We start from the raw sequence: 11,022 nt of genomic DNA, 5'->3' as shown, positions 1-11,022 counted from the left end.
CAAAAAGTTCCAAGTAGCACGGGCTATGGTGAGCCCGTCGTGGTCTTACCTGGCACAGAAGAAGGGCTGTAACTTGTATGTAACAAGGTTATTACCCAATTTATACATCTCTCCCCGGGGGACACCTGACTTGACGCCATAAAAGCAGCCACAACCATTATTCTTATCACAGGTTGTTACGGGATCACCATAGCCCGTGCTACATGGGCACTTCGTTCTGAGTAGCTAAATCTAAAACAACAAACATCATTCTCGCTCACTGCTGAAGAGGATCCCGAATTGCAATCGAAATGTAGTCTACATTTCCTGATGTTTTCATGAGGTCAGAGGTCAAACCCTTGACCCCTGAAGGATTCGAACCCAGTCAGCCAGGGCCTCCATGCCCCTTGGTGTGTCTAGCACTATAACCACTTGGCCAACTGACTGTAACTAAGAATTGGAACGTCGTCTTGACTTTTTAACTCCAATACCCGCCATCTCTTGTGACCATCTTGGCCACAGATATTTCATCACGTTGGGGCAGCGTGGGTAACAGTTCAGCATCAAGCTTGAATGTTTCCCAAGCCAACACACATCAGAAAACTCTTGACCCCTGAAGGATTCGAAACTTGTCAGCCAGATATATATATATTCATTCTGTGATCCCAAGCGGCGAGGGTTCGAATCCTGGTCGGATCAAAAGAGTTTTTAGTGATTTATGGCTCGTGCGTTCATGAAGCCTTTGTGACAACCTCCCCTTCCTTCCCCCCCCCCCACACACACACACCTCAACCCTCCCCCATCCCCCCCACCCCAAAACACACACACACACACACACACGAACTCGTCAAGGAAAGTTGAGGTGGTGGTCATATTTGCATAAACTCATCAAGGAGCCGCCAGTAACTACTCTCCCATAGACCCTTGACGCCCGCCTCCTCCTCCTTCCCTTCGTCCTCTTCCTCGTCCTCCTACACCCCCTTCCACCCCTTCCCCTCAACCACCTCCTTTTCTTCCCCCATTCATATTTGGCTCGGCTTTGGCCTTCAGGGAGGAGAAATCTATTTTTAGGGAAGAATTAAGACTGAAATTGTCGTCATTCCCACGAGGCTGTTTGTAAGTCTGCTAAGTATAGGACGGGAGAAAGATTTGCATATTTATTTTTGTATTAAATTTGAAGAAATAATCAAATGGAAAATATGATTGCATTTGTTTAATCCTGTAAACGAATGACTGAGCTAATAAACGAACTGAACTAAGTTGACTAATTTACATGTTGTAATTCGCTAAATATAAATAAAGTTGATATAAACCATCGAGCAGATACGGACTACAGGTAGCATCGTAGTGTTGGTTTGGCCGACTTTTGATAATATTAATTAAATGTCTGGTAACATCATTGTAGGCAAACGATGAGTCAAAGTAACGTGGCTTTGAAGACATAAGAACTAAACCACAAACCATTAGATGAGACCTTAACTTGAGATGATTTCGGGGCTTAGTGTCCCCGCGGCCCGGTCCTCGACCAGGCCTCCTCGTTGCTGGAATGGTCAACCAGGCTGTTGGATCTAGCTGCTCGCAGCCTGGCGTATGAATCACAACTTGGTTGATCAGGTATCCTTTGGAGGTGTTTATCCAGTTTTCTCTTGAACACTGCGAAGGGTCAGCCAGTTATGCCCCTTATGTGTAGTGGAAGCATGTTGAACAGTCTCGGGCCTCTGATGTTGATAGAGTTCTCTCTCAGAGTACCTAGACGACGACGTTTCGGTCCATCCCGGACCAATAACAAGTCGATTGTGAACAATAGTGTAGCCAGTTAATGGTCCAGGACGGACCGAAAGACGTCGTCGTCGTCTCACCCTCTGGTGTTAAGTTTACTTCTCATTGTAGGCAAGATAGAAGCAGCTTCCGGCAGTCCCTTGAAAAAAGAAATCGCCTTAAAAAATTACAGTATTGTGTAAGGTAAAGCGACTATGAGAATGTGCCAGATGTGTATGAGTGTATAGCACTATCATGGGCTCCGAGGACAGTGAGCTGGGATATGACGGCAAAGTGAAGGAACTGTGCTCAGCCACTTAGACCATCGGGTATCGAACGCCGAACACCTGTAACAGGCATAGGTGCCACTTGGTTACCAAGCCAACTAGTAGGGATGCTGTGCAGTGTAGTTAAAGATGTATCTTAGATCCAACTTAATCAACTTAGATCGCAATGAAATTACAATGGCGTGATATATCAATGAAAATCTGAGTGGGGGCGTACGAATGTGATCGCCACTATCGTAGGCCCGAGTGTGGTCGGGTTGACTGTAAAACCCTGGTTGGGCTCTGGTTAGGGGCCCTGCAGAACCTCCCGGGGAACTCGGTAGAGTTCTGGGTTGGTTGATTTCTGTACCATCGTGGCCGAGTCGGTTAAGGCCACGTAAGGCGAGTCTGGGAATCACCAGAACGCGAGTTTAAGTCACATTATTGTCTCAAAATGATTTTATTCGCGCCATTGTAATTTCATTCATATATATATATATATATATATATATATATATATATATATATATATATATATATATATATATATATATATATATATATATATATTTTCCTTTATTGTGTATTTAAAGGTTACAAAACATACAAGACAAATGCCTAAAGGTTATGGATCTCTTGAAGCTCCTCCGCTTCTGGACAGGAACCGAGGACGCAGCAAGCATTTCCCCTCTGGATCGCCACACTGAGACGCTGAAACAAAAAACTGGAAGCCCTTGGGTCTCTGGTGACGTCAATGAGCTTGGAACCCAATTCCTTGAGAAATCCCAAGGCACTCTTGCCCCAGGGGCCATGCGTCTCAGACGCTATGGGAACAAAGGTGTATTGACCTTCCAGTCGCCTGTACTTGAGTGATTTAGCTGTTTCCCTGTGGTTGGCCGCCCCACCTGCTTGATCAGCTCCGAAGTGTACATAGGTGTCAGCCAGGGTGGATACACATGTGTAGTCCCACACCAACTGTCTACCCTCCTTCCATGAGTATATGGTGATGCCATCAGGGCGAAGTGCGGGGAAATCCGGGTTTTGGACCCTTAGGATGCGAGGTTCTCTCTCCGCTGGGTACCCAGCTGAGACGAGGCTTCTCTTGATGATGTCATTGACCTCGTTGTGTCTTGCATGCCAGCCCTTTGTGCTTCCGCAATGCAACCCATGCAGTCCGTATCGGTCTGCTTCCACCCTGATGCAAATACACTTGTATTCAGTGTGAATTGGGGCACCAAGGCGGAGGGCCACTGCTACACGAAGGGATTCTGGATCTAGGCGTGTGCCCATTGCTGACATGGGTACTGCCAGGAGGAAGTCTCCTGCATGGGGGGGCAGGCACTGCTCTGAGGCGGGCTTTCTCCTTGTATGATGTTGCGACGCTGAGCATGGCATCAGCTACTTTTTCCACTAGAGGGTTGTCCCAGCCGGACTGTTTGTGTTGTTTTGTTGCCTCTATATATATATATATATATATATATATATATATATATATATATATATATATATATATATATATGTCGTACCTAGTAGCCAGAACGCACTTCTCAGCCTACTATGCAAGGCCCGATTTGCCTAATAAGCCAAGTTTTCATGAATTAATTGTTTTTCGACTACCTAACCTACCTAACCTAACCTAACTTTTTCGGTTACCTAACCTAACCTAACCTATAAAGATAGGTTAGGTTAGGTTAGGTAGGGTTGGTTAGGTTCAGTCATATATCTACGTTAATTTTAACTCCAATAAAAAAATTGACCTCATACATAATGAAATGGGTAGCTTTATCATTTCATAAGAAAAAAATTAGAGAAAATATATTAAGTCAGGAAAACTTGGTTTATTAGGCAAATCGGGCCTTGCATAGTAGGCTGAGAAGTGCGTTCTGGCTACTAGGTACGACATACATATATATATATATATATATATATATATATATATATATATATATATATATATATATATATATATATATATATAATATGACCGAAAAAGTAAGATTAATAATTCTAACACGAATTTTCTCAATCTTTCGTACATTTCTTTTCACTGTTGGAAGTAATTCAAAAATCAATTCTCCAAAATTCATTTTTATTTGGAGAATTGATTTTTGAATTACCTCCAACAGTGAAAAGAAATGTACGAAAGATTGAGAAAATTCGTGTTAGAATTATTAATCTTACTTTTTCGGTCATATTTAATAATATATGTCTACAGGAAAGACTGGTTCCAAATTATACTAATATATTATATGTATATATATATATATATGTATATATATGCATATATATGTATATGCATATATATGTATAACTGAAAACTCACACCTCAGAAGTGACTCGAACCCATACTGCCAGGAGCACTCTGCATCTGGCGTACAGGATAGAGTTGTTAAGGTGTCCTGTGTCCTGTACGCCAGATGCAGGGTGCTCCTGGCAGTATGGGTTCGAGTCACTTCTGGGGTGTGAGTTTTCAGTTGCATATATGCCTGGAGACCGTTCAGGCTTGTTCGCATATATATATATATATATATATATATATATATATATATATATATATATATATATGTCGTACCTAGTAGCCAGAACTCACTTTTTGGCCTACTATTCAAGGCCCGATTTGCCTAATAAGCCAAGTTTTCCTGAATTAATATATTTTTTCTAATTTTTTTCTTATGAAATGATAAAGCTACCCATTTCATTATGTATGAGGTCAATTTTTTTTTATTGGAGTTAAAATTAACGTAGATATATGACCGAACCTAACCAACCCTACCTAACCTAACCTAACCTATCTTTATAGGTTAGGTTAGGTTAGGTAGCGGGAAAAGTTAGGTTAGGTTAGGTTAGGTAGGTTAGGTTGCCGAAAAACAATTAAATCATGAAAACTTGGCTTATTAGGCAAATCGGGCCTTGAATAGTAGGCCAAAAAGTGAGTTCTGGCTACTAGGTACGACATATATATATATATATATATATATATATATATATATAATAATATGCGCAATGTGTTCAGGTCGCGGATCATTATACAGTCATCATTGGACCTTACTCATCTCATTAGTTTAACATTAACTGTACATCAACATTCTTCTGGAAGGTCATTTACATAAATCATGTAGAGTAGTGGTCCCTGGTGTTGGTATACTTACGTTCTTCAACTGTTTTGACACTGTGGTCTCCTCCTGCCGGCTTATGGGTCCAGAAAGCAGATGTCTTGCTCTCTGACTTCTAACCCTTTGATCGCCTTAAAACTTCCTTCAATCGCAAATTAAGACAGCTCTCCAGTCTTTGTCCTTCTGACTTGTATCTTATAAAACGTTTCCGTTTCATCGGCCTTTCTCTTCCTTATTTCTATGGTCTTGCTAAGACTCATAAACCTGGTGTTCCTCTTCGTCCGATCATTTCTTCACGGGGCTCTGTCAACTATCCTCTTGCCTCTTGGCTCGCTAAAACTCTGACGCCTTACCTTGGCACTTTTTCTCCTGCCCACCTTCGTCACTCTCAAGACTTCATAGAAAGACTGCGCCTGCAGCCCTCCTTTAAGATGCTTAGTCTTGATGTCGACTCTCTGTTAACTAATGTTCCCCCTTGATGACGTTCTCTCTTTTCTTAGACAGAAGGCGTCTGAGGGCCTTTTCCCTCTCCCGCTTCCTACTGACGTTTTCCTCGAACTCGTCAAATTCTGTGTTGACTCTTAACTCTTTCTCTTTCAACGGTAAATATTACACTCAAACTTTCGGTGTCGCTATGGGTGCCGCTCTCTCCCCTGTTCTTGCTAATCTCTACATGAAATACATGGAAACTGTTCTTCTTCCTTCTATTGATACTCGTCCCTCTCTCTGGCTTCGCTATGTTGATGACATTTATGCTCTCATGATTTAAGTCTTTTCCAACCTTTCCTCTCCTCTCTTAACAATCTGGCTCCTTCTATCCATTTCAAAGCTGAATGGGAATCTAATTCCCTCCTCCTTCCTTTTCTTGACGTTCACAGCTCTGTGTCTGGGTTCTCTTTCTATGTCTACCGCAAACCCATGCATAGTGGCATGTACATTCACTTCTTTTCCTACCATCCTCCTGCTGTTAAGAAGAGTGTCCTCGTCTCTCTCTTCCTCCGCGCTCTACGCATCAGCGACCCTCAGTTTCTGGATTCTGAAATTTCCTTTATCTACAAATCATTCTCTCGCCTTGGTTACCCTTTACAGTTTATCAACTGTGCCCACTCTCAAGCTAAACGAAATTTCTTTCATCCTAAACCTGCTTCCAACCCTAGTAGCACTGTGCTCTGCCTTCCCTTCATTTCTGAACTCAAAACTTATACTAATACCTTTCGTCCTCTTGACAGAAATCTCGTCTTTCGACAAACTAACACTTCGTAGCAATCTAGTTCACACTGCTCCTCCTGCTTCTAATGCTGCTGATGTCTACTCTATTTCCTGTTCGTCTTGTCCTCTCCAATACTTTGGGGAAACTGGCCGTACACTAAATGACAGACTTAAGGAACACAAAAGAAGTGTTAAGTCTACTGACACAAACAATGGTCCCTTAAACAAATCCACAAGGGCCGTGACGAGGACTCGAACTTGCATCCGAGAGCATCCCAGACGCTGCCTTAATCGACTGAGCTACGACATGGTAAAAAGAGTTGAAACCGAAGTTATACTGAACTTATTGGATCCTGCAGCCTCTCCGAGACACAGACACACAATGTGTGTAATGAAGTAAGGGCGAAGAGGTAGAACTGCCTATTAACATAGCTCGAGTGCATGGGGGGGAGTTTTGTAAAACCCCGGTTTGTGTCTCGGAGAGGCTGCAGGATCCAGTAAGTTCAGTAGAACTTCAATTTCAACTCTTTTACCATGTCGTAGCTCAGTCGATTATGGCAGCGTGTGGGATGCCCTCGGACGCAGGTTCGAATCCTCGTCACAGCCCTTGTGGATTTGTTAATATGATTCATCACGCTATTGTGATTTCTGTGTGCAATGGTCTCTTCTGTCATGTTAGGGATTCTAATCATCCTATTGATTGGTCTTCCTCTAAAATAATCTTTCCTGCGTCTACACAGACGCCGTCTGGTCGACTCTGCTGTGACACACAACCTTCCCAACATGAACCTCAGTCCCGGCTGTGTTGCTGTTCACTCTTCCCATTCACAGTACATACTAAAATGTTCTAAACATTTTAACAAACGTGACTTAACATAAGCCTACCTTTCCATTTTTTTCACTTTTTCTTTCTCTTGTTTGTCTTACGTTCCCATTCTTATTCCTATTATTACACCTTATCCTCCGTACCTTTTGCCTTGCACTAATCTTCTTCTAAGATTTCCGTCTCCCCACCTCTCTCTTGCCTACTTTCTGCCCTTGCCTTCCTCGTCTCATCACAATCGACTTGAGAATGGTCCAGGATGGACCGAAACCATCGTCGTCTCTTCAATTTCTAGTGTGTGGTTTGGTCAACATTTTTCAGCCACGTTATTGTGACCCTTCCTCTGCTTATGGGTGACCTCTGGTGGCACCAGTTGCAAGCTTCCCAAACACCAGCACTAAAGCTTAGTGTCCCGTTTTTCACTGCTGTTCTGTTCAGGCAACCTTTTGCCTTTGCTAGTACTGTTTTTACACATTTTGTTGGCTTTTTAGATTGTTATATTGTAGTTTGTATATGTGTGTATTTGTGTGTGAGAGAGAGAGGAGGAGGGAGGGAGGAAGGGATAGAGAGGGATAGAGAGAGAGAGAGAGAGAGAGAGAGAGAGAGAGAGAGAGCAAGGATATAAAGGAACCCATATGCTGCCTCCAGTTACCACACGGCGAATCCTTTAGTGTAATCCCTCTGGATTACATTTCGGCCGCAATTAACCCCTATTTCCTGGGTCTTCAGCAGCCAGCAACATAATACTCCTCTTGTGCTCCTGGTCTACCTCCAGCAGACAGCGTCCCAACACACTCCAGCTCCCCTATCCAGTCTTCCCTCAGCAGACAGTGTTCCAACAGATTCCTGCTCCACCTCCCTCCGTCTTCCCACAGTTAGCTAACGTCCCAACACACTTTTGCGCTCCTAAGGAGACAACGCCCTAACACTCCCACCTCTCCCCCATCCTTCCCTTCCTCCCTCGGGTCCTCCAGAAGCAGTATACGACGCACCAATGAGAACCTGCAACACTATTTGACTTTCCATTAACATGCAAATTACTCTGCGGGAGTTGGCGAGAAGTAGCCAATTAGTTTTAAGGATTTTCCCCGGCATATTTTACGTGTGTTTGAGACGAGAGAGAGCATTCAAAATGGGATTAAAGTGAGGATTACCTGGGTTTTTAATTAATGTAATTGTCGGGATTGTTTTCTCTCGCAAAGGCGAATGGTGCTTCGCTAGGATTGTGTTCGCTTAAACGACCGACTAGGCGATGACACAGCCAGGGGTCCCTGCCATGGGTCCCAGCCGGAGGTCCCAGCCGGAGGTCCCAGCCGGGAGTCCCAGCCGGGAGTCCCAGCCGGGAGTCCCAGCCGGGAGTCCCAGCCGGGAGTCCCAGCCAGGGGTCCCAGCCGGTTCTCTTGCATTGCTAATCCCTCCGTAAAAAAATGCAACCGTTTAATTCGGATGAGAAACGTGCAAACATAAACAATGTCCATGCATAGAAAACGTCAATATTATGGTGCTTAAATTATTGTTCATACATCTTATTTTTCCCAGGATTGGTCGAGTCCGTAAGAAATGCGACGTATTAGGTGAGAGGACGGGGTTAGGGAGGACTACAAGTAATTAAAAAATATAATTTTTGAAGAATTGCGATTTTATAGACTTGTCGAAACACGAACATTTATATTGATGGCTGGGTTTCTCTATTTGTGTGTGCCGTGTGTGTTTATATTGGTGTATGTGATAGTATGTGTTTACTATACAATTTAGGGGTAAGTGTGCAAGTGTGTTATATTCTAGATCAAATTTACAGTAACAGGAAAATGCTATAGGCACCATGAACCACCCTCATGGTTCTTTTTCTTATTAACACACTTACATCTGCGGTATATTTTTTTTAGTAACACATTTAGGTACATCTGCATTTGTACAGCTGCCCTAGACTATGTGAAGGGGAGTACAGTGTGGCAAAACGCTAGCTACGTGATGCTAAAAATCTCCATCACACAGGATGGTTAGTTTTACAGAGTTATTTGATAAGTAGTCTGCACTGGCACACTGCGTGCATTTTGAGGATATCATCAACACAAGAGTGAATATAAAGTAATTGCAAAGCTCAAGGTACCTCATGCCAACTGGTCTGAATGGTCTGATAACTGGGCATTCGGTGATGTAGTGCGGGAGATCATGCCGTAGTTCCTACTTCCAGAGTTTGCACCTGGAGTGCTCAGGATTGGGAGATCCGTCACCTGTAGCCACCTGCCACAGGTAACGGTAACTCAACCTGATCCTGGCACCCACTGTGTCGCACAGTCTAGTGGACGTTTTGTGCTGCCCATAAACATAGGTTTCAGATCTGAACAAATCGTAGCGTTCTATCTTGGTGCTTTCAGGTCGTTGGGAGTCAGTAATTTCTCTCCCATCAAACCTGAGTGCTTGGAACAATATAGTTTTGACAGCAGAGATGCGGATACCTAGATCTAATTCAACTTCATCTTTGTTGCACGCTGTTTTGGCTGCAAATATCAGTGAATAAGGAATTTTTTTTTATTAATACATTAGGTACATCTGCATTAGTGCAGCTGCCCTAGACTATATGGAGTACAGTGTGTCAAAAAAGCTAACTAGGTGATGCTATAAAATCCCCATCACACAGGATGGTTAGTCATACAGAGGCATGTGATAGGCAGTCTGCAGACTCCGGATGCATTTTAATTTTGTACTTCTATGAAAGTCTACGGTAGCATCATGTCAGTTTTCATATATCTATTTTCTTAATTGAATATTAGTTAGCCATATTACAAAATATTTAATGCATTTGTGCTTTACAATCTGATATTTTTAATAATGCATAATCTCCGTGTATAATGTAACTTTGTGTATTAAATTCTCATAAACGTCTTTTGTGATTTGCATATTTAGAGTATCAGTATAATCTATAACAATTATATACTGATGGCGTCAACCCTAATGGCAAAAATGTAAAGGAATTTCCAGGTGGAGACGAGCATATGTGGTTATTGTATATTGTGTCTCTTGTATACTGCCACCAGCTGCTGCTGGGTATACTGCCGCCACCTGCTGCTGCGGGGTATACTGCCGCCAGCTGCTGCGGGGTATACTCCCGCCAGCTGCTGCTGCGGGGTATACTGCCGTCAGCTGCTGCTGGGTATACTGCCACCAGCTGCTGCTGCGGGGTATACTGCCGCCAGCTGCTGCTGCGGGGTATACTCCCGCCAGCTGCTGCTGCTGCGGGGTATACTCCCGCCACCTGCTGCGGGGTATACTCCCGCTAGCTGCTGCGGGATATACTGCCGCCAGCTGCTGCGGGGTATACTGCCGCCAGCTGCTGCTGCGGGGTATACTGCCGCCAGCTGCTGCTGCGGGGTATACTGCCGCCAGCTGCTGCGGGGTATACTCCCGCCAGCCGCTGCTGCGGGGTATACTGCCGCCAGCTGCTGCTTCGGGGTATACTCCCGCCAGCTGCTGCTGCGGGGTATACTCCCGCCAGCTGCTGCTGCGGGGTATACTCCCGCCAGCTGCTGCTGCGGGGTATACTCCCGCCAGCTGCTGCTGCGGGGTATACTCCCGCCAGCTGCTGCTGCGGGGTATACTCCCGCCAGCTGCTGCTGCGGGGTATACTCCCGCCAGCTGCTGCTGCGGGGTATACTCCCGCCAGCTGCTGCGGGGTATACTCCCGCCAGCTGCTGCGGGGTATACTCCCGCCAGCTGCTGCGGGGTATACTCCCGCCAGCTGCTGCGGGGTATACTCCCGCCAGCTGCTGCGGGGTATACTGCCGCCAGCTGCTGCGGGGTATACTCCCGCCAGCTGCTGCGGGGTATACTGCCGCCAGCTGCTGCGGGGTATACTGCCGCCAGCTGCTGCGGG

The sequence above is a fragment of the Procambarus clarkii genome, chromosome 34 (assembly GCF_040958095.1).
Source record: "Procambarus clarkii isolate CNS0578487 chromosome 34, FALCON_Pclarkii_2.0, whole genome shotgun sequence".
NCBI classification, from domain to species: Eukaryota; Metazoa; Arthropoda; class Malacostraca; order Decapoda; family Cambaridae; genus Procambarus; species Procambarus clarkii.
This window is presented reverse-complemented; position numbering follows the sequence as displayed.